Genomic DNA, 25292 nt, shown 5'->3' with positions numbered 1-25292 from the left:
ACTTTTGGTCACTTGGCGACCCCACATGGCTTCTCCCGGGGCCCTTGAGCATACTCCTGTAATGTGAATGCAGACACGAGTCCTCACGTGCTATCCGTCATTCTGACTATTGCTAGACACTACCACCTTCCCCGAATTCGACTCATTACTGCGGCACCCCAAGCAGGGCCACAAGCAGTGCGTTTCACTCCACACGGTGACAGCACAAACATATTACAAAATGTTACTGAACAGAAGACAAGACCCATAACCCCTAAGCACCCTATGCAACTATATGCTGAGACACGAAGTATGCAGTCACTGTCATCTCATGTTATTGAATGTCACAAAAATAATAAAAAGGCAAGGTGAGCTAGCCATCAGGACTTACCGTCTTTCATCTGTTCATACTATGCACTAGCAGCGGTTTTCATTTTTATGTTATTTTCGTTATACGTAGTTTCTTCTATAGACCAGTACAGGTTTCAAATTGATAGTAGATCGCATTTATTCAATTCACTACACACAATCTTTTTTGTTGCACATTACACATTGACTTGCTCACCCAACTAACCACTAGATCCCTTTGATAATGATTTGCAACACCATTGTTTTCTACACTGCACTTTGTATTACACCTTCATATAAGTAATTTTGTCCATTTCACCTGTAATAGCCTTATGCAGAAGTGCATCATCAGCTTTCTCAGTGTTTCTTATTTTGATGACAATCCACGTGTAATCCGACATCAGTCCAATGCATTGCATCAGTCGATTAACCTCTGGAACAGTTTACAACATATAAAGCGATGTGAGCTCTTTATCTGAAGCGATAGTCTGATACTTCCCATTATCTTGAATAATTTTGCTTCATCTCTCCTACTACAATATCTCTTCAATTTGATATTTTACTTTCTTCTACTCATCTTTACTTTTGCTTCCATTTTACCTCAAACATAGTAAGAAGTATGCCTTGTACACCAATCAGTAGGTCCTTTAATCATGCTTACTCTTGACCGCATTTATTAAGTTCCTGTAGCTCTAAGCAGTGACAGAATATGATCTCTCATGATTCATTATTTTCTATTAGTTGCTCTGAATTTTCTTTCCATTTCAACACCTCTTGACATACAACTTGAACAACAGTGATGACAAGCTTCAACCCTGCTTTAAACGATTCTTATGGAGATGTACTAACTGTAACACCCCACCCATCATTCATCTGTTTTTGGTGTGTGTTCACCCCAGGTAATTGACTAACAGATCAACAATGAGTGCAAAGCTGCCGCAATGTCAGATAATGCAAAGAAAATAATAAGGCCCTGTGACTCCTGATTGAACTGCGGTGGCAGTGTTGACATTAATTGATTCAGAATTGACCCCTTTTAATTAAAAAGGGGTGCACATTGATGTTATATTCAGCTATTGAACACCAGATGCAAATGTTGAACATAAAATTAATTAAGAAAGTGACTTGGGATTTAAACTACTTGATTGAAAACAGATGCAGTCGATTAGCACAGATTTATTTTAACTCACAACCTTCAATCATCACATTACATGACTCTCCTAACAGGCAGTGGTAATAAATTGCGTTTGCGTGGAGTAAAGTGCGATGGATCAAAAGTAATTCCTATCGATTGACCCAGGCGTAATGCGAAGTGCGAGAAGAAAAGGTGCAAATGGCTCTGAGCACTATGGGACTTAACATCTGTGGTCATCAGTCCCCTAGAACTTAGTGCGAGAAGAATTCTACATTATACAGCCCATGAAACCCTCATGGAAACTTTGCCGTCGTGATCCAACAAATTAATCAGTGGCCAGAGCGGTCGCAATATCATTGAATACAGCGTGGCGGAGCGTCGTCGTTACGTGGACGTTGGCCGACCTCATGGTGCTGCAAGGCTGCGCTCGTCTATTCACTTCTAGCTATCTTGCTTAGTACATAGCTGAACGAAAACTCTCTATCTCCAAGCTCAATCGTTCCGTTTGCTAAGTCCTAAACTGCAGAGATGCTCACTCTCTCTCAGGCAAGCTGAGTAAAGAACGCCACGTCCGCACTCTAGGCAAGCTGGGAATGGAAGACCACTACAGATAATTCTCCAAGTCCGCTCTTTGCCTCGGTTTTCCCTCCAGCAAAATCGCTTACGCCAATTGCAGCACAACTCGCGTTAATTATGAGTCGCTTCCCAGTGCCGACCAATGCCTGCTCTGTGAAGTGAACAAATTCCCACAAAATTTTCCTTCCTCTCAATTTTTGCTATTTAGCTCCTCCCAGGCCACCCATCAAGGTTAGCATCTGCACAAACACCATTTTTTCCAGAATTCTGACTCCCTGGAGAGTACTTCAAATTCCTTGGTCCTACATTCCCATCGGAGACTGGCGTATTTCATTCTGTCGCTCTTCACTGGATTTACTTCAGACCCTGCGGACCGTGAATTCAGCGTGAAGTTGCTATAGTCACGAACATGCATATTTTGACCTCTGTTGACCGCTCCACTGTAGCTTTGCGCGGCTTTCTCGCATGTTTCACTGAAAACGGGATGATGAACATTTATCAACAGGCGTACAAGTTCTCCATCTGCTTCCCGGTACACCAGCATGGGGTTAGCCACCCCCTCACTGTCACTCACCTTAAGGCAGCTGGAGGCCGCACCCGGTTACTGCTTTCTCAGAGTTTGAGCCGCCCTAAGCTGCCTATTGTCGCTTCCCTTCGCCGCTCCCCAGCCGTGTGCCATGGTCAACTCTGTATACTTCCCTGGGATAAACTAGCCTCCAGTAAATCGACGCATTTCCACAAAGTTTTTCATGTCATGTGAATTACTTTAAAACCATCACCCAACATTTATTATTCCAATACGTCCATACTATACCCTCTACAAGATGCATTGTTTCTTGTCAGTCATTTTTGTTCAGCCCTACTGTTCGCTCAACGTGAGTTAGGTGATCTTTAATGACTTTATGTAAGGGGCATAGTTCTTGCCATCTTACATGACAAGAGATATTTCAGAATTTTTTATGTGGAAACTCTTAAGGTTTTTTAAATTAAGGGCACATTAATGACATTCTACGCCTTGATTCTTCATGTTTACATTTGTGCCTCCCTCTGTCTCTAGAGTACTGCGAATTGTAATGTACAACATGACGATGTATTTACGTAACTATATCGCTGCATGAGAAACAGTGTCCTTTAATCAAGATGCAGATTCGAAGAGTCATTCCGCACATGGAGCACCCTTTTCTCTAGTGTGACAGTTCTAGACCGCACATGAGTGCTGCGACATCGCAACAATCAGATCCCTAGAGTCCACTGCCACTGACCATCTTCCATACAATCCTGGCCTCGCCCCATCGGATTTGTATTTGTTTCCAAAACTTACAGAGCACGTTTGAAGACTTCACTTTGATAGTGCTGAAGCGGTGAAATCAGAGGTGAGGTTGTGGCTCCCTCAACAAAGTCAAATGTCGTACAGTGACGGTGCCAACAAACTGTGTTTTCTTCGGAAGACATGTGTTCGTCACCGGGGAAACTATGTTGAGAAATAAATATGTAGGCCTGAAAAATAAAGATGTTGAGTGTTAATGATGTTCATTTTATTTAAAAAGCGTTAAGAGTTTTCACACAAAAAAATCGGAGGCATTAAATACAAGCACGACCTCACAATGTAAACTAGTGTTTAAAGAAACATGTAGACACACACACACACAAAGACGATGATGATGAACCAAACAATTATTCAAAATGTTATGCCCACGGCGACATTGTATGCTGCCTTTTGGCATTACACACACGTGACAAACTAAAGTATGTGAACAGAGGAGATACGAATAGGGAACAGCTCTAGCGATAATAATGGTGCAAACTGGGAAATCCACTACATATGGGACTTTGACAAAATGTATTTTGTTACTGTCTGGCACTTAGGAATGTAAAATATCTTAGTAGAGGCGAAGCTGGTGTGCTTTTCGTACGCTACATCTACGGGAAGAGGATGATGGACGATGAAACCAGGAATAAGATGCAAGTTAGATGTCTAGACCCAATTACAGAACGTGAAGAACAGAGGCCTCTCCGCCCTGTAAGACAACGTAGGCAGCGATATGTGGCAGACCTGACGACAGAGTACAATGCTGGTGTAGGCACATAATCATCAGTATTGGATCATGGATCAATGGAAAATCGTCGCCTCGTCGGATAAATGACGTTTCCTGTTACATCAGGTAATTGGTAGTGTCGGGCTATCCCCTCATACAATTGAGTGGCTTCTCGAATCATGAATGGATGAAAACCAGTGCGGGCAACGTGATGGTAAGGGAAACAGTGACCTGTGGTGGTATCGAAGGCACTGTGGTAAATGAGGCCTGTGTGAGCACTATTGCGGATCACCAGCGTTCTCTAATGCTTGATGTTTTTCTTGGTGGCTATGGCTTATTCTATTTGGATAACTGTCCTAGTCACACGACCATACTCGTGCTACAATGGCTTGAAGCACTTGCTGGTACACTCACTATGATATCTTAGCCAACAAATTTACCTGATGAAATCCATATGGGACACTATCAGGCGCCAGCTTCGCGCTGACAAAACACCGCCACGTAGTGCAAAGGAATTTTGAGATCTGTTCACAGGTATCACAACAGTCGCTCCCTAAGATCACATCCTAATTAATACGACCTGCTTTCACTTTTAAGCAGTTGCCCTCCGTTGTCATAAAAAGTGTTACGCAACCTAGTAGCGCAAGTGAGCTAAGAGTGCTCAAGGTCATACTACGTCAAGAACTGTTTCACAACAACACCAAAGCTCTATATCCTGCAGGTTCAGGGTTCAACCCCTGGTATGTGCAAATATTTTATTTTAAATATAATTTAATCGAAATTTTACAAAAGAGATTATTGTAGGCATTTGTGCCAAGTAATCTACGTTTCACAGCCCCAAAGCCGTAGGTACGAGACAAGGACCCCTCAGGCTCCTGCCTCCAATATTATGATATTTACCTGTGGCTTCAGAGCCTATGTGTTGTGAAACTGAGAGAATTACGCAGATTTGTTGTTACAGTATGATAAATTACAATATTTGCTTCTGACTTCAGAGTTTAGGTGTTGTTGTGAAATTGAAGCAGTTACGATGTATTGTCCGACGATATTTATTTGTGCAAGAGTTGAATCTAGGGCCTGGAGGGCAGGAGGCCTGGGGTAGGGGCCTTGAACCTAAGGCCTTACAGCAGAGACCAGGGGATCCTTAGACTGCATAATACTTTGAAGGGCATGTGTTTAAAACTGAAAGTATTCCAGAATTTCAGAGTTACTAGAATGTAACCTCTGTGGGCGGCTGTATCGGCCATCTCCCTCAACTCACTCGGCGCGCACTGCAACATACAGTCTTCCTTTTTTTGGGTTATTAGTATTTAGAATCGGTTAATATAGCTTTTTACAGACTATGAGAAGCCACATTTCCTCAGCATACACGTTATTTATCTTAAACGTATCCTCTTGCTTTTGCTCGTCGCTGATTGCCGGCCGCTGTAACCGAACGGATCTAGGAGCTTCAGTCGGGAACCGCTCTGCTGCTACGATCTCAGGTTCGAATCCTGCCTCGGGCATGGATGTGTGTGATGTCCTTAGTTGGGTTTAAGTTTTTCTAAGTCTAGGGGACTGATGACCTCAGATGTCAAGTCCCATAGTGCTTAGAGCCATTCGAGCCATTTTTTTCGTCGCTGATTCATTTTCCTTCTAGGGCAACTTCCTGCTTTATCGCCAAAAAGCTGATGCTTGATCTACTCCTCCGCCCCATTTGATATGGCCATTCCCAAAATGAATGTGACCCATACCGGGTGCCATCAGCCGCCATTGTTGTGGTTTCCAGGAAAAATTTCAAGGTGTAGTTGGGATTGAACGAGAGACTAAAACACAATGTAGTGTTTAAAGGTGCTACTACCCCTTTTCACTCTTCATTTTATGAATATTTCCTTTATGTTTCTGTGCATTTCTGTTTTGACATTTTTTTTGCCTGTTAAATATTCTTTTCCTTTTTTAATTCTTTTTGTTTATAGCTTTTGTTTATTTTTTATTGTCCCTTTTTATTTTTATTTTTTTTGTTTGTGCACTGCACATTTGTAACCTATGAACTCTGGATAGGTACACACAGCAGTGCTGTACCTCTATGTCTCGATACTATATGGTATACAGCATTCTGCTTCATTTTGAGATTCACGCTGAGACTGAATAAAACAGAGCTACTGCTATCAGATATAACACCAGTTTTTTTTAATTTCATTTAAATACGTCGCAAGTATTACACGTTGTATTAGGAGACTGTTACGCTGAAACACGATCTTCGGTTTTTAGATTATGTCAGTAGACATGGGAATAGAGGTAGGAAAACCGAAGGATATAAACATTGAAGCAAACAACTATCAAAGGACTCTCTTGCTAAACGTTCATTCTTCAGATGTCGGTCACTGTTTGACTTCATGCTGTTCTATAATAAACGCAGCTTTATTCTCCACCTGACTGAAGGCTTCTATAGCCGTGATTAAATTTCGAGACTCGAAATTTCAGCCTTTATCTACACAAATGCATGTTGTTCGACACTCATATAGTTAAAGCCCTAGAACATACTAGTGCTTTTCCTTCCTTTTGTCAGATAGCTATCTGAATGATTACGTTCCTGGTAAAAAGTCAAGAATCCATTGCGTGAAAATGTGACACAGAGTACAGAGTATTTTGCTGGAATCTGTACTCGTTTCCGGAGTATTTGTTTCACAATTTCTTCTCTCTTATCATTCATATTGCAGTTACTGTCATTTGGCTAGTATAATGTTGGTATATAGGATGTAAAAGAATTTTTTTCCCTTCTAATCGATAAGCAGGTCCATAAACGTACGCATCTTATGTGCCTAGCTAGTGGACTGACACCCCACACACTCAGAAGAGTTTCTGGCATTATCTGTTAGGTCCCACTATATACATAAAGTGCATTTATGTTTCTTCTCCATATTATCTACGTTAACTGATTCGCGCGTATCGTTTTTATAAACTTGAAAGGGAATAACTTGTTCCAAGTCGTCAGAAGAACGTCGTCCTATGAGACGATTTGCATCACAAGCTTTTTCTATGTATGTTTCTTCTTTTTGGAAAAGAGCATAGAAATCATGACCCATGTTAAATGAGATATATTAACTACCGTTTTATATAGCCGGCTTGGCTAGCCGCGCGCTCTAACGCGCTGCTCCCAGAGTGGAAGGCGCGCCGGATCGCGGCACGAATCCATCCGACCGATAAGTGTCAGGTTCCGGTGTGCCGCCCAGCCTGTGGATGGTTTTTAGGCAGTTTTTCATCTGCCTCGGTGAATGCAGACTGGTTCCCCTTATTCCGCCTCAGTTACACTATGTCGGCGATTGCTGCGCAAAATCTGTCTCCACGTGCACGTACGCCATAGTTACTCTACCACGCAAATATTTGGGGCTACACCCGTCTGGTATGAGACGTTCCTGGGGGAGGGGGGGGGGGTGTCCACTTTGGGCCGAACTGCATAATATAAGATTCGGTGTGGGATGAGTGGACTGCTGTGGCCTGTTGCGGGGTTGTGAACCACTGAGGGCCTCGGAGGGACGAAGCCTCTCCGTCGTTTCTAGATCCCCGGTTCAATACACAATACACACACACATACACAATATTTTATATAACATTGCCTAGTATGGAGCCATTTTCGACATCGCTTAGCAGAAAATTAATGTAGTTCGTTAAGAGAAAATTAAGTGAAATTGCAGTGGCCCGGGAATGGAGCAAGGCTTCGTAGACTGATCAAGGATTTTTCTATTGTAATATAAGAGACCTGTAGACTTTGCTGGATCATTAGAGATTAATTGCTTTTTTGTTTCATTTTTAGCCATATTTATCTTTGCATCCGTACAGCAACATAGCGACTATTGACGTTCGTGTGTACAATGTATGAGAGTGGCGATATACCATCAGACTTTCAGAGGAATATCATCCACACAATTGCGAAGACAGTGCGAGAATTATCACACAATTAGCTTAATAGCACATTCATTCAAGTTACTGAAAGGAGTAACATACAGAGGAATGGATAAGAAAGTGAAGGCTCTGTTAGATGGCTATCCATTTGGCTTTACCAAAGGTAAAAGCATCAGAGTAGTAGTTCTAATGTTGCGATTGATAATGGAAGCAAGAACGAAGAAAAATTAAGACACGTCCAGAGGATCTGACGACCTGGAAAAACTTTCGACAATCTTAAAAGCTACGAAATGTCTGAAATCTTGAGAAATGTAGTGGTAAGCTATAGGGAAAGGCGGGTAATATCTCGTACAAGAACCATGAGGGATCAATGAGAGAAGAAGACGAAGAACGACGTGTTATGATTCAAAAGAGTGCAAGATAGGAATGTAGTCTTTCGCATTTACTGTTCGAACTATATGGAAATAAAAGAAATATTAAAGACTGGGATTAAAGTTCAAGGTGAGGTATATTAATGATAAGATTCGCTGATAACATTGCTATCCTCAGTGAAAGCGAAAATCCGTTACACGATTTATCGAGACGACTAAACAGCCTAATGAGTAAGGTATATGTATTAAGAGTAAATCGAAGAAAGAGTAAAGTAATGAGAAGTGACATAAATTAGTGATCACGATGTAGACGATGTTAAGGAAGTCTTCTATTTTAGAATTGAAAGACACATGACGGACAAAGCAAGAAGTGCGTGAAAAGTATAGTAGCACTGAAAAGAGGGCATTCCTGGCCAAGAGAAGTCTACTAGTAACAAACATAAGCCGTAATTTGAGGGCTAATTTTCTGAGATTGTACACGAACTTCACGAAAACAAGATCAAACCAGAATCGAAGTATTTGAAACATGGTGCTACAGAACAATGTTGAAAATTACATTGACTGACAAGCTAAGGAATGAGGAGTTTCTCACCAGAATCGGGGAGGAAAGGAATAAATGGAAAACGTTGACGAGAAGGAGGTACAGGATGATAGGACATTTGTTAAGGTAAGCGAATAACATCCGTGGCACCAGTGGGGTGGGTAGAGGTCAAAAATCGTAAACGAAGACAGAGATTGGAATGCATCCAGCTAATAATTGAGGAGGTAGATTACAAGAGTTATTCTGAGACGAGGAAGCCGTGGTGGGCGGCATCAAACTAGTTAGAGGAGCGATGACTCATTCAGTGACTGCATATTACAGGCTTTCCCAATGTCATGAACGTATTTTCACAGAAACAAAAGATAACTGTGGTAACAAACCAAACAAAATCATAATTACACTAATAATCTGCAACAATCTAACGGAGAAGAAGGGTCCCTCTCATGTTCTAAGCACTCAGAAAGTATCACAGTACAATCTCCGAAATTGTTCGATGCGGTTCGGGTTCTTTCCTTATAATAATATTACAACTGTCAACACTATCGTCAGCTGTAATTTCATTATTACACTACTGGCCAATAAAATTACTACACCAAGAAGAAATGCAGATGATATACGGGTATTCATTGGAGAAATATATTATACTAGAACTGACATGTGATTACATTTTCACGCAAATTGGGTGCATAGATCCTGAGAAATCAGTACCCAGAACAACCACCTCTGGCCGTTACAACGGCCTTGATGCGCCTGGTCATTGAGCCAAACAGAGCTTGGATGGCGTGTACAGGTACAGATGCCCATGCAGCTTCAACACGATACCACAGCTCATCAAGAGTAGAGACTAGCGTATTGTGACAAGCCAGTTTCTCGGCCACCATTGACCAGACGTTTTCAATTGGTGAGAGATCTGAGGAATGTGCTGGCCAGGGCAGCTGTCGAACATTTTCTGTATCCAGAATGGCCCGTACAGGACCTGCGACATGCTGTCGTGCTTTATCTTGCTGAAATGTAGGGTTTCGCAGGGATCGAATGAAGGGTACAGCCACGGGTCGTAACACATCAGAAATGTAACGTCCACTCTTCAAAGTGCTGTCAATGCGAACAAGAGGTGACCGAGACGTGTAACCAATGGCACCCCATACCATCACACCGGGTGATACGCCAGTATGGCGAGGACGAATACACGCTTCCAATGTGCGTTCACCGTGATGTCGCCAAACACGGATGCGACAATCATGATGCTGTAAACAGAACCTGGATTCATCCGAAAAAAATGACGTTTTGCCATTCGTGCACCCATGTTCGTCGTTGAGTACACCATCGCAGGCGCTCCTCTCTCTGATGTAGCGTCAAGGGTAACCGCAACCATGGTCTCCGGGCTGATAGTCCATGCTTCTGCAAACGTCGTCGAACTGTTCGTGCAGATGGTTGTTGTCTCGCAAACGTCCCCATCTGCTGACTCAGGGGTCGAGACGTGGTTGCACGATCCGTTACAGCCATGCGGATAAGATGCCTGACATCTCGACTGCTAGTGATACGAGGCCGTTGGGATCGATCACGGCGTTCCGTATTACCCTCCTGAACCCACCGATTCCATATTCTGCCAGCAGTCATTAGATCTCGACCAACGCGAGCAGCAATGTCACGATACGATAAACCGCAATCGTGATAGGCTACAATAGGACCTTTATGAAAGTCGGAAACGTGATGGTACGCATTTCTCCTCCTTACACTAAAGATCACAACATTTCACCAGGCAACGCCCGTCAAGTTATGTTTGTGTATGAGAAATCGGTTGGAAACTTTCCTCATGTCAGCACGTGGTAGGTGTCGCCACCGGCTCCAACCCTGTGTGAATGCTCTGAAGAGCTAATCATTTGCATATCACAGCATCTTCTTCCAGTCGGTTAAATTTCATGTCTGTAGCACGTCATCTTCGTGGTGTAGCTATTTTAATGGCCATGAGTGTAATATTACAACTGTCAACACTCGTCAGCTGTAATTTCATTATGAATTTGTTAGGAACCACTTTCGACGATACACTACGTCATCAGGTCCGCTAAATATGCAGTGGTTGCATATTCGCGAAAAACATCATTCAGAAAGTCCCACGTGAAAATAACCACTATCCGCATAAGCTCTTGTGAACAACCACACACGGTGAGACTGCGAGCAGAAGTCAGCAGTTGCTTGCTATACGGACTGATGCGGATACCGCTTATTTTCACTTTGTACTTTCTGAATGATACCTTTCGGAAAATTTCAGCCACTGTATGTTTAGAGGACCTGATGATGCCGACGTGTATCGCAGAAACCGGTTGCTAATAATTGATAATGAAATTATAGCTGAAGATTGTGATGAAAATTGTAATATCCTTATCAGCTTTGGTCTTCTCCTCCTATTTAACAATACCGAGCGAGGTGGCGCAGAGGTTGGCACACTGGACTCGCATTCGGGAGGACGGCGGTTCAATCCCGTCTCCGGCCATCCTGATTTAGGTTTTCCCTAAATCGCTTGCGCTCCGTCTCTAATGACCTCGTTGTCGACGGGACGTTAAACACTAATATCCTCCTCCTCCTCGTATTTAACAAGGTAGGATAAGCCGTGTGATAATGGCTCCTCCTCGCTGAACTAAGGCCTAGCATCTGGTAATCTCTGACGGCAATTCAGCATGAGAACAGAGTCATACGCTAATTAGAGGCTACATTTAATCCCCTAAGTTTGTCATAAGGAAGTCAGTGATATTGAAACAAGTACCGGGTCCCCTGGAGTTTTCGTACTGCTGCGCGTCGTTTCGTCGAGGCTGCGCGGCGCGGCTGCCTAGCCACGTAGGAGCAGCCGGAGGAGCGAGACTGTGGCCCAGCCACCGCCTTGTTAAGTTCCGTTCCCCTTACGCTGCAGGTCACGGAGGAGGAGATCGACTCGTCGTACGGCGCCGCCTCCACGCCGCCCCCGGGGACCGGCCGCCCCCGTGCCGCCAGCGACTTCACAGCCGCCGCCGACGAGCTCTTCTGCAAGTTCGCAGGTACGATCCTGTCACGTAATCGCTTCACCTCCACAGCTACAGCCTCTTGTAGCACTTCCACATTCTGCCTTTATCTAACTTTTTAACGGCCTTTTGTAGTTTGTAGCTTACTGTAGCATCCTGTGCGTTGTATCCATGATTAATGTCCCACTTCGATGCAGTTTTAGGATCCAGTGGGACACCTGTACATACTAATCTCTTCAGTTATATTATTATGTGTGGGAGATATGGGTTTCGTTTGATTCAAGAAAGCTTTCTACACTTACGTCTATAATCAAAGTTCCAGTTTCCAACCGCTGTATAAAGAGAACCACTGCTCAGAAGCAGGTAAAATTTGAGCAGCATATTATTAACGCAGGGGGAACGTCATGGGGGAAAATACGAAAATTTGACCAATAGAATAGGAACACCAAGAAATCCGTCGCTCATGGATTTCCTCATTTTGCGTCCTACACGCCCAGAATGACTACATCTATGAGGGAGCGAGGGCTGCTGGCAGAGTTTTACAAAGACGGTGACTGTGTGCCAGTAACATTGTAGAAGTTCCAGACACTCAAGGGTATGACAAGAGACATTAGGCCGGCCTCTGTTGCGATTCTGGAGCAAATGGTTACAAAATTCGAAAAGAGATGTTCTTTTATAGTGGTGAGGCAGAGGGTGGAAAGCAGTTGATCCTACGTCTGTCGAAGGTGTGCCCGCAACATTGCATTATAGGTCGAGGCGGTAGTGTCCAAACATGCAGTGCATAGGGAATGGCCTGAACTTTGCCCATGCCTGCGACCACGGTGCATAAAATCTTACGAAACGTCTTGCACTGATATTCATGCAAATTATCCATGTTCAGGAACAGAAGAGCAACGTTGGCTCTGGAATTTGCGATTTCCGAGGACTTTTCAATAGCAAGACTGCAGATTATGGCAACGGAAAATCCACAAGCACATCGACCGGTACCACTCCACTCGACAAAGGTGACTGTGTGGTGTCGGTTGACGGCATCGTTTAACGAAGGGCCGTTTTTTCCGAGGAGATGAGTCCTGCAGGTTCTGTTACCTGTAACGTCACTGGTGAACGCTTTGAGACACTCCGACGCACCAATGTCACTCCAACCCTTCAACAGCGTGGATGTGCAGGTAGGATAATTTTTTTGCAAGATGGAGTTCCATCGTACATTCCACAATCAGGAAGCGGCTTCTGCAGAGGCATTTCGGCAATAATAGAATTGTCAACCGTCATTTCCCTGCTGCATGCCCTTCTAGACCACCTGATCGTGTGATCTCTGAGAGTGGACAGAAAACGGTGGACAGCATACTCAAAATGTCCTGCGCCAGTCTCACGACAATTAGAAACCAATGTCATTTTACTTTTGATGGTGTTTTTCCCCAAATCCGATTTTTTCATCCGATGTGGAATGACCTTACCGTCGTGGATGGACTTACCTGACAGTGCCAAAGCTGTTGACTACCCAAATTTGTTCAGTGATGCGCACTGAATAGTACGGATGGTGCAATGTGGAACTTCAACCTTTGCGATTCATCTTTCATTTGTAATCGACCCTACTTACGGTAAAATGCTTACAGTACCTCCTACTGGAATTTTTTTTTGTTCTATGACTTTTCCTCTTGCATCAGTAATGTACTGCTCAAATTTCACGTTATTCTGAACAATGACTCTCTTTCAATAGCGTTTTGAAACAGGATCTGTAATTACGGATATGCCGTATATACGCCGAAGCTACTTTAAAATGTGAGACGATAGGTACTTCTACTACTAATATACGTCGCAAACCACTTTACAGACCCCCTATATTTCCCTACTCCATTCGTGTATGGCGCATGGGAAGAGTGATTGTTGATAAACCTCCGTATGGGCAGTAAGATATCTGATTTCCTCGTCCTAGTTATTTCGTGCGTGAGATGCGACTAGCTGATCAAAAGTATCCGGACAGCCTTACATAAAGAGAAACTAGGCAGTACATGTCTCGAGAGGCCCACTCTCCAGTAGAAAAGGAGGCGAGAAGTATTGTGTTGTCAGAAGAGAGGCAGTAACAGCAAAACGGTTTGTACAGATGAGCTCAATGACTTTGAACGTAGACTAGCCGTTGGATGTTACCTGGTTAACGGATTCATCAGGAACATTCTAATACTTCTGCCCAAATCGACTGTTGGTGATGTGATTGTGAAGTGGTAACGTGAAGAAACAACCGTATCTAAACCAACACCAGATAGACGTGAATGCTGACGGATGGGGACTGTCGAACACTGGAGAGCATAGCTGTAAAAACCGCTTGAAATGAGCGTAAGGAATAACTCGTGGGTATGTAAATGCTACCAGGTGTCCAGCTCGTACAATGACAGTGCTTAGAGAGCTAAAAAGAGTTGAGTACAATGAATGAATAGCTATTCATAACCCACGCATTTCAATGGTGAGTGATCCTTGTAGTGTAAATGGCAACACACTGGACGGTGGAGACTGGAAACGATTGACTGAAGTGGTAACCTGTGAAAATCGAGTGGAAGGATTTGGATATGGCGGATTGCTTTCAGAACGATACCTTCCATCATGTGTGATGCCAACCGTGAAGTATGGAGGAGGTGGTGTTTCAGTATGGGGGTGTTTTTCGTAATTATTGGCCTGAAGAAAACGCTAAATTCAGAAGGATATGCTCACAGATTACTGCATTGTGTAATAAGTACAGTAGAGAAACAGTTTAAAGGAGACTCTTTGTATCATCACGACAGTGCATCCTGTATTAAAGTACCCTTCATGAGGAAAAGGTTTGCAGACAATAACATTACTGAAATAGACTGGCCGGCACAAAGACTCAGCATGAACATAATGATATACCAATTCGAATGAGTCAGAACGTCACTTTCGCTACAGATCCCTGAGTGTAACATCACTACCTTCTCCGATTTCGGCAACTGAACAAAAATGGGCTGCAGACTTTCAAAAATGGTTCAAATGGCTCTGAGCACTATGGGACTCAACTGCTGAGGCCATAAGTCCCCTAGAACTTAGAACTACTTAAACCTAAATAACCTAAGGACATCACACACATCCATGCCCGAGGCAGGATTCGAACCTGCGACCGTAGCAGTCGCGCGGCTCCGGACTGAGCGCCTAGAACCGCTAGACCACCGCGGCCGGCTGCAGACTTTCAGACACTTAACTGGGAGTGTCTCCAGCAGAATTCAAGCCGTCGTAAAGACGAAGGGAGGACGCACCACGTATTGATGTCTATTAGTATGTGTCTGATTCGCCTCTATAGATGAGTGGTCAGCATAGATGGCTGCCATGCAGAGGATCCAGGTACGATTAACATAATGTCAAGGACTTTTCTTGGGTGTGAAGACTGGTATGGGATTCATTCAGCCTCTTGATGTCAACTGAGAAGCAACTTGGCCGCAAAGTAGCGTCTCCACTGTCTGGAAAAATCTACAACCCGGCTGGAAGAGCGGTGTACTGACCACATGCCCCTCAGTATCGCACCCGAATGACGCTGCAAGGGAGACTTGGTGGCTGGTGTACATCCTTTGGGCCTTTACGGTGTGGACGAGGATACTTTCGGTCAGATACTATATGTGGACGGCAGTAATGTCCTTTTCAACACTTCCTGGCATGTACGCTCTCTAGAGTTAAATAGCAAACTTCTGTACGCCTCAGTTGTACCTTCTGCCCTCGCATGTCTAGTAAGGGATGTCGTGACGAAACAGACTAAATTTCGTTGGATCTTCTCTGTCTCTTCTCTTAAACCAGTCTGGTAAGGGTCCCAGAGTGATAAGCAATATCCTAGTACCACTCGAACAAATGATTTGTAAACCACTTATGTTGTGAATAAATTATATTTTATTACGGTACTCTGTCTGTCTGTCTTTAGCTTTTCCTACAGTTTTTTGTATGTAGTCATCCCAGCTTAGGTCGCTCTGGATGGCTATTTGTACGTATTTTACGGTAGTTTCTGTCTCCGATTTTTTGTCATCAATAGTAATCGAACGGTAGCTAATTTCTTCGTCTATTTATGCCTGATATGTTACATTCTTTTTACCCACCGTTAGCTGCTGGTCCTGGCGCCAGTTGTCAATCCTCCGCTGGTATTCTTGTATTTCGCAACAGTCTTCTGGCAGTGAAAATCTCTTATAGAAGGCAGCATTTTCTTGGTATTGTCTCATGGAACTATAGGGAGGTACAGTCGCCATAGTTGTGCCGAGCAGGATGTGGTGATGAGGATCTGTTTACGCTCGAGATCGTCATGAAAATACAGAATTGGCAGCTCAGTCAGGCAAGTAGTCTGCAACCCCATCAGCAGCAGAAGGCAGGTTTTGGCCTGGCAATACCGCTGGATAGTTGGTGTGACAGCCATTATGTCACAGCCAGTCGTTATCCGTCCTCCTACCCCCCACCCCCTCAGTGAACTAGCTGGCGTGGCCCACACTGGATGATGATGGAGAGCACCTCTGTGAACTGACCTCTGGAGTGCTCTTGATGATGTGTAAGACGTGATCCTACGAGATGAACCCTACAGTCCCGTCTGAAGTAATGGATGCTGTGCAGAATTCGACCCGCAGCCTCCAGTTAGGAGAAAGAGGCAGTAAAATCAGTATTGGCAGCAGGAACTGGAAGAGCTGCAGCAGTGGTTCTGCCTCATGGTGATGGATGGCACTCTTTGAGGCTTCACACTTCCGTAAGTATGTATTTCAGACGCTCTTTCCTGTTGTGTAAGGGAACAGGTACTGTTTTGTTGTATCTGGGCCTTCTTGTCACACTCGGCTCAGTCGCCAGTATGATGGCAATTTTTTTTTTCCCATGAAGTCACTGGGCTTCATTTTGTGGAAAACTCAGCAGTTTCTGCGTGTGGCAGTCACTTCCGGTCATTGACTCTGGTGGCTTGGCTTCTGCGTTGCCAGTGAAAAACTTTAAGGATTTTTTGTTCTCCTCAGATACTATTCCGCGGCGCTACAGAGCCTACGTTAAGTAAAACATCGTACGTACATACATACATACATACAACAAAAGTATGTATATATAAGATTAGATCGTTAATATGTGTCAATTATATATTTATTTTACAGGAGATAGCGTTTCCAACTGTTTGTAACCAACAGAGTTATCAAAAATTAGTAGATTACTTCACCTATTTCTGTACAATAAGTTAAATTTATGATGCCGAGGGTCAACTGCCATTCGAAGCACCACTTCTTCCCATATTGTCTAAAAAAGCGTAGGTGTCTGGCCGACCCCCTACAGTCTCGAGGACTTTAATGATCAGGTCGAGGTGAACGCAGAATATAATGAAGAACCTTAACAAAGTTTTAATGGTCCCCTGAGAATTTATTGTTGGGTGAAACAGAGCCTGTTACGTTACCTGCTAAACTATTATATGTGGGGTATCTGTTCTTTCACAGATGTCCAAAAGAACAGACACCTATGATCGGCTTAAACAGCCTTTATATTAATAACTAGAGGAAAATTTGTAAGACTTAGCTGCTTTTGGAGTTGAAATAATTCAACAGCTACATTTGAAAATTTTTGACCAGACTGAGACTCCAATTGGCGTTCTCCTCTTCTAACGAATGGTCTCCTTGACAGCCTCGGCCATCCGGATACACTTCCTGTCCAACTGAAATTCTCAAGTGCAGGTAATCACCGAAACCCTATTCATTCCCTCCTTTCTTAACAACCTCATTGTATTCCTGCATGGGTACAACCAATAATAATCATTGACACTGAAGGTCCACCTGGAAAGCCACCCAGGTAAGTGATACTGGAGAAAAGATAACACGATTTAAAAATTATTCCTGTTGTACGTATCGTCATTATCCCCCCATTGAAGTGAGGGGAGGTATCTAAGACTGCAATGGAAATATCAATATCCAAAAAAGTGGTGTGTGCCACAATGAAGTGTTTGGGGGCTCCAGTGATGAGGAGGTAGAGTTCATGTAGGTAGGTCTTCGACAATCCTGCCTTATCAATGGCTGCAGTACAACCCCACACAGGGCTACGGGAGTTAAAATGCCCAAGGAGAAAGAAGGGGAGAAGCAGCTGTTGAAGGAGGACAAGAAGTGAAGGAAGTGTAGGAAGCCAGTCTGGTGGGAGATAAGAATTGCATATCGTTACTGCAGAGTCTAAATGGATCCAAATGGCCACCACTTAGGGCGAATTATGAAGAGGAACCAGGTACTAAACATACAGACAGCACCAGAGGCTGCTGACCTTGATCCGGCAGAAGGCTTGGAAACCATGATGCGTCAGCGCATGGGTATCCACAAACCGAGGTTTCTCCATTACAGTACAAGCTATAGAGTAGAGAGAAGTAAGGTACCACAATTCCTGGAGGTGACGATAATGGCCTTACAATTCTATTGGAGAAGAGTAGTGCAAGAACCCAGATGGACGTCGAATGGGCCAGAACGAGTCGTTGTGTTAAGTCAGTGTCCGTCGCCTGTAAGGACAGATGTGCATGAACGTAATATCAGACCCTGATTGAGAGGGAGGGGACGACACCCTTAAGGATGTTGATGGGACCTCATCCAAAAACTTAGGTTTCTTCTTCTTCTTCTTCTTCTTCTTCTTAGGAGGGCGAGAGGAGATTTGGTCAGGGAGGGAGGAAATCTCACCAATATCATGATGTGAAAAAGAACAAGTGGCCTTGACACCAAAAGAGCCTGAGTCCCGAATCTGACTCGAAATAACAGGCTATTTATCCTGGAGGCGCCTGGGAGCCTCATCTGTGGTGAGTGTCAATGAAGTGGGTTTGTTCTCTGGCCAAGGAGAAGGGAATGGTGTAAGAGGGCTGTTTAGGTTTTCTTATTGGTAACGCCACGTAGCGCTCTGTATGAAAATCACTGGCTGTGCTGTATGCAGTCTGTGGCTAGTTTGCATTGTTGTCTGCCATTGGAGTGTTGGGCTGTTGGTTGTTAACAGCGCGTAGCGTTACGCAGTTGGAGGTGAGCCGCCAGCAGTGGTGGATGTGGGGAAGTGAGATCGCGGATTTTTGAGAGCGGGTGATCTGGACGTGTGTCCATCAGAAACAGTACATTTGTAAGAAGGGATGTCATGAACTGCTATATATATTATAACTTTTGAACACTATTAAGGTAAATACATTGTTTGTTCTTTATCAAAATCTTTTATTTGCTAACTATGCCTGTCAGTAGTTAGTGCCTTCAGTAGTTTGAATCTTTTATTTAGCTAGCAGTATTGGCGCTCGCTGTATTGCAGTAGTTTGAGTAACAAAGATTTTTGTGAGGTAAGTGATTTGTGAAGCGTATAGGTTAATTTAGTCAGGGCCATTCTCTTGTAGAGGTTATTGAAAGTCAGATTGCGTTGCGTTAAAAAATATTGTGTCTCAGTTTAAGCACAGTCATGTATAATTTTTCTAAGGGGACGTTTCAATGGGAACAGCCAAGGACGAGGAGAGGGAAGGGGGACAGGTGAAGGTATAAAGGAAGGAGGAGGACGAAAGAACACAAGTGAAGGTAGACGCTAAGAATAACAAGTGGAGATAGTCGAAAATCTGTTGGGCCTTAGAGTAGGATAGCTGCTCGAAAATCTTGAATTCCTGAATCTTCTTGGCCACGCAGAGCTGCCGAGGGATTTGATGCGCCACGGCAGGGACTGCGCAGCTCCTCCCGCCGGAGGTTCTAGTCCTCCCTCGGGTATGGATGTGTGTGTTGTTCTTAGCATAAGATAGTTTAAGTAGTGCATAAGTCTAGGGGCCGATGACCTCAGGAGTTTTGTCCCTTAGGAATTAACACAGCTTTGAACACATTTGAATCTTTTTATCCTTTTCATAGATTGGGCAATCCAGTGACTGAGGAGAATGTGAGCCAGAACAGGGGTGGCTACAAGGACATGGAGAGGGGGCCATAGTTGCTGCAGATACGATATGCCTCACATTCTGAAGGCATATGACCAAAATGCTGACAGTAGAAGCAACACATGGGAGGTAGGATTTAGGGATTCACGCCACTATGGTAGACCATAACTGTGACTTTTTCCAGGATGTTATCCCCCTCAAAAGACAGGACGAAATCGCCAGTATCACCATGAGAGTCCTTAGGATCCCTCTAGACTTATCAGACGGATTGAATGCTGTCCCATGCCAGAGCAGTCCTGAGTTCCCCGTCAGACTGGAGAAAACGATACCCTGCATCATATTTCACCATTTTTAAGGGTAGTCAGAAATAATGCTCTCTTGCAAGCACAAAGGGAAGCCGACTGACTGGCAGAACAGGTTTTATTCAGTAGTGAACTATCTTTCTAATGGCATCTTACCAAGTGAGTCAACCTGACCATACTTACATTCCAACCGTTCTACAAAAAAGAGCAGCTTGGTAGCTGGTAGTGAGAGCTGGTTATGATTGTGGATGGGGCCGTAATCAGTTACTCTCGGTTGCAGAACAAATACGTAAACTTTATTTAAAGAAATTAAAATTTTAAAACAATCTGTTGAGGAAACACGTTTGACTGTATGATGGCTGAAGGTCTTATCACAGGGAAAAAATTCCACAATTTTTAGGGTGGAAGGTCACCAACAATAACCTCAAATGGCTGAAGGCCTGAATTAGAAGTCAGAATAACAATTCCAAATAGCACAGATTAAGATAAATACTTCGTTTTAAAACAAATTGTAACACTGCTAAGGCCGTATTATAAAAGAAGTTAAATTATTACTTAGCTGAAGGCCACAAATAATTTCAAATAACAAATGAATGAAGGCCTGAATTGGAAGTCAGGAAAACAATTCCAAATAGCACACATCTCAACAAATATCTAGCTTTTAAAACAAGTTTGCTTTAAAAAAAAGGACTTATTGTAACACAGCAGAAGGCCATATTAGGAAAGAAGCGAAATTATTGGTTCAAATGACTCGAAGCACTATGGGACTTAACATATGAGGTCATCAGTCCTCTAGACTTAGAAACTACTTAAATCTAACCAACCTAAGGACATCACACACTCGATGCCCGAGGCAGGATTCGAACCTGCAACTGTAGCAGCAGCGCGGTTCGAGACTGAAGCGCATAGAACCAATCGGCCACCGCAGCTGGCGGGTACATAACAGGCGCACCACATAGACTGGCTAGACCTGTTGATGACCTAGCAGCAAGAGGGGCTATGGCAGGGCAGGAGGGGGGGGGGGGGACAGGAACCAAGCCGAAGACCTTAGACAGTGAGTTATTCCCTAAATGCCTCACACTACAGCCTCAGGAGGGATCAGAAAAATCTGACAAACAGGAGAGTGGAGACATAAGACTGGTAAGGCACAGCGGAACTCAGAGAATAGCTATGTCGTCAAAAAGGGAAACACCAAGGAGAAAGATGGGTCACAAGGGGAAGGAGCTGGGATTGGGAGGAGTGGATAAGGGATAGGGAATTCAGCTTGGGAGGAAAGAAAGGCTGGAATAGCTCGGGACCCTGCGTGGGCCACACACTTACACCCCCCCCCACCCCCCCCTGGAGAAAAGGGCGTTCGTGGTCAAATACAACAGCGCAACTTGCAAGATTTCTCCATTTATCTTCAATCATCCATATCTCGCGACGTTTCCGTACTTTGTTTGGAACTCGTGTAGCTAGGCTGCAGGTAAGAGAGGAGAGGGAGCTGAGCGGCCCCCGGCTGTGCCCGCAGACTCGCTGCCGCTGATGTCGGAGCTGTCGCGGCACGGCGGGTCGGGCGCGCCGCAGCGGCCCTACAGCGTGCACGGCTGCCACCAGCCGGCGGCGACGGCGTCGGCGCCCGCCTCCGCCTGCTCCTCGTCGTCGTCGTCGGCGTCGCTGGCGGGCGCCTTCCTGTCGGAGCCGCCGTCGCCGCCGCTGCCGCTGCCCGAGCTGCTGTCCGCGTCGCAGCGCTCGCTCGACGAGCTGGCGCGCCTGCGCTGCTCCTACGACCGCTCGCTGCGGCTCGGCGTCGGCCTCGGCCTGGGACTGGGCGTCTACTCGGACAGCAACATCTGCGACAGCTGCCGCGGCGCCATCCGCCCCCAGCCCTGGTACCACCAGCACAGCTTCTTCTTCAGGTCAGTGGCTCCGTCTCTCTCACTTGCTACTGCCCTCACACTTCAATCCTCCAAAACTGAGCTACTCAAAAACAGTCATGCAGCTTTCATAATACAATATCTTGTATTAAGGAAGGATGAACTTTAATTTAATCGAATCTCTGCTTTCACTCCACTAACCAGTCTGTAATTCATATGTTTGGCGGTAGGGACTATACAGAGAGAGTGAGAGAAAGGGGACGGGGATGGAGGGAGTTGGTAGAGACAGGCTGACTCTCTATGGCGGCCATGTTAATTAAAAATAGAGACGAAACTTTTGAGTAGACGATAATGGAGTACAGACTCGGCAGTAATAGCTCTGTCACTGAGACAAAAACACAAAATCAAATTGCGAAAAATAGGCTAGTAAACGTTTTTTTAACTATTGGATGAGACCAATAATAGATCTGACGAGCGCTATTTACACCTATTTTACGAGGGTAATCCCAAAAGTAAGCTCTCCTATTCTTTTATAAGTACATAGACCTGTTTACTTCTACAATGGTTTACATCAGTTTACAGCTTGAGTATTTAGCTGTTTTTCGACATAATCACCATTTCTGTTTTTGTATGCCCATGTCATACCAGCTCGCCGCCATGCTGTTCAGAAAGTTATGAACCTCTTCTTTCACCTCGTCGTCGGAGCTGAATCGCTTTACAGCCAAATGTTCTTTTAACCTAGGGAACAGGTGATAGTCTCTGGTCACCAAGTCATAACTATAGGGTGGGTGGGTGATTATGTTCCATTGAAACTTTTGCAGGAGAGCAACGATTTTCCGGGCGACGTGTGGGCGAGCGTTGTCATGGAGAATGTGTACGCCCTTGCTCAACATTCCTCTTCTCCGGTTCTGAATTGCCCGTTTGAGTTTTTTCAGAGTCTCACAATACCTGTCAGCGTTAATTGTGATACCTATGGGCATGAAGTCGACCAACAATACCCCTTTCCGATTCCTAAAACGGTTGTCATGACTTTACCAGCAGACTGCGTTTGTTTGAATTTCCGCGGCTTGGGCGAAGAAGGATGCCGCCACTGGCGTGATTGTTGCTTGGTCTCAGATGAAAGTGGTATGCCCAGGTTTCGTCAACCGTGACACTTTAGTCCAGCAAATATTCCTATTCGGCTGCAAGGCGTTGAAGAAATGCGCAGGAAGCATCAACTCGTTGCCGCATGTGGTCCTCAGCCAGCATGCGTGGCACCCTTCATGCGCACACCTTCCGGTAGTTCAATGTTTCCGTTAAAATTCTGTGAGCGGTGCTTCGGGAAACCTCAGGAACCAACTTGCAGAGATCATCCAGGGTGATCCGCCGATCTTCACGCATGCTTTGCTCAATCTTCAACACTGTCTCCTCAGGAATTGACGGCCTCCCGCTCCTTTGTTCATCGTGAATTTCGGTCCTACCAGCTGCAAACTCTCTACACCCCTTACGAACATTTTTGACATCCATGCACGACTCACCATACACTTACTTCAACTGGCGATGGGTTCCAATCGGCGCAGTGCCTTTTGCGTTAAAAAACCGAATAACTTAGCGCAATTCACACTTGGCGGTAACATCCAACGGGAGCTCCATTCTCAATGGCTGCCAAGCCAAGACTGAGCGCCTCAGCGCGGCGTGCGCATGTTTACACAAAGCGCGTGAAGCACTCTTCATAACAGTGTGACCAACTGCCACACAAACTGAGTTCTGTACTTACAAAAAATTGGAGATCTTACTTTTGGGATTAACCTCGTATACTACTGCAGCGGGGCGGGGTCGTAATATGGGCCTCCGTCATTTATAGTCCACCTACCTTGATAAGCTTCTTGTTGTCCATCCCTTTCAGTAAGGTTGTAGATACTAGCTGAGCAGATCAAAGCAACATTGAAGAAAAATCGACTAAATTCAAACAAAGGCGACATAACTCATGCTTGGTAACGGCATTTGCAAGTTCCTAATAACACCGGGCGTTTGGAATTCTAAATAATTTCCGTGAGAGGGTTTAAACTTCAGTTATCTAGGATTTGTTACCTCTACCACAATTTGTAAATGGCTATCAAGTTCGTATTTACTGCCACAACCGTAATTGTTGTTAAATGATTTCGGTTTTCACTACAAGTTCCAAAATTTAATCAGCCAGAAGTTTACAACGCTACTAATTGTCACATTCTACAGATTCAATGACTCACAGCTATTCACGAGTTAATACATCAAGTTGTTCAGTGGTCTTAAAAGGAAGCTCTTGCTGCAATGTTTAGAGATCATAACGAAAGATGCGACACGGAGTAGAAATACGAGTACGTTCATAGGCAAATAACTTCCAAACGAAGCTACTTAAAATTCTCGCCGGCCGCGGTGGTCCAGCGGTTCTAGGCGCGCAGTCCGGAACCGCGCGACTGCTGCGGTCGCAGGTTCGAATCCTGCCTCGGGCATGGATGTGTGTGATGTCTTTAGGTTAGTTAGATTTAAGTAGTTCTAAGTTCTAGGGGACTGATGACCACAGATGTTAAGTCCCATAGTGCTCAGAGCCATTTGAACCATTTTTTTTTTAAATTCTCAGAGCTTTACTAAAATGTTTAAAACTGTAGACGCATCATGTATAAGACAACAAAAACTGATAATCGAATGATTTCCTGTATCTTAGCAAAAATATGTGTGGCACGGTTCCACATAGTAGGAACGTTGTCGAGTGACTCCTAGAGACACAAACCTTTAGCACAAAGCACCAGCATTAAGTTCGAAAAAAGCTTAGTTGACTAATGATTGAGGCAGCCTTTCAGAACAGATACAGCACTCCAATACTTGCGGTTATCCTTATCTCATCCAGTACAAATACAGAAATCAATTTATAAGAGAATCCAAATTTGATTTCAATAAAAGGAAGTACGAATTGTTCCTAGAAATAAAACAGACTACTAATTGTTTAATACCTAACAATGGACAAGGGACATACGTTACATGATTCATGATTGCACAAGAACTTCACCACGCATACATTTTAACTATTTTTTAATAATATAAAGTACTCACACCTTACGTATGTCCTGCATAGCGTCTCTCAGTCTCTTCCCAACTCTCGCACATCAAACCATAATTAAATATGAATTTTAAAATGATTGTTTTTATGTCGTCAAACTACTGTAACGAAATCAAAGAAAATTCTAGAAGAAAAGTTTCTGTGAACTGAATCTTTATAGTTACAGCCCCATGTAAGATTGTAAATGAATGCGTTACAGCCACTTGTTTCATTACTGTGTGTGTGTGTGTGTGCGTGAGTGTGTTTAGAGCTTATGGGTGCTCAACGGTGAGGTTATCAGTGCCCTTACAGTCATGGTACAAGTACTGTAGTATGAGATAGCCTATTATAGTTTTTGAATAAAAC

This window comes from Schistocerca nitens, chromosome 7, assembly GCF_023898315.1.
Source record: "Schistocerca nitens isolate TAMUIC-IGC-003100 chromosome 7, iqSchNite1.1, whole genome shotgun sequence".
In the NCBI taxonomy this organism is placed as follows: domain Eukaryota; kingdom Metazoa; phylum Arthropoda; class Insecta; order Orthoptera; family Acrididae; genus Schistocerca; species Schistocerca nitens.
The sequence above is the reverse complement of the archived record's forward strand: the minus strand, read 5'-3'. Positions refer to the sequence as shown.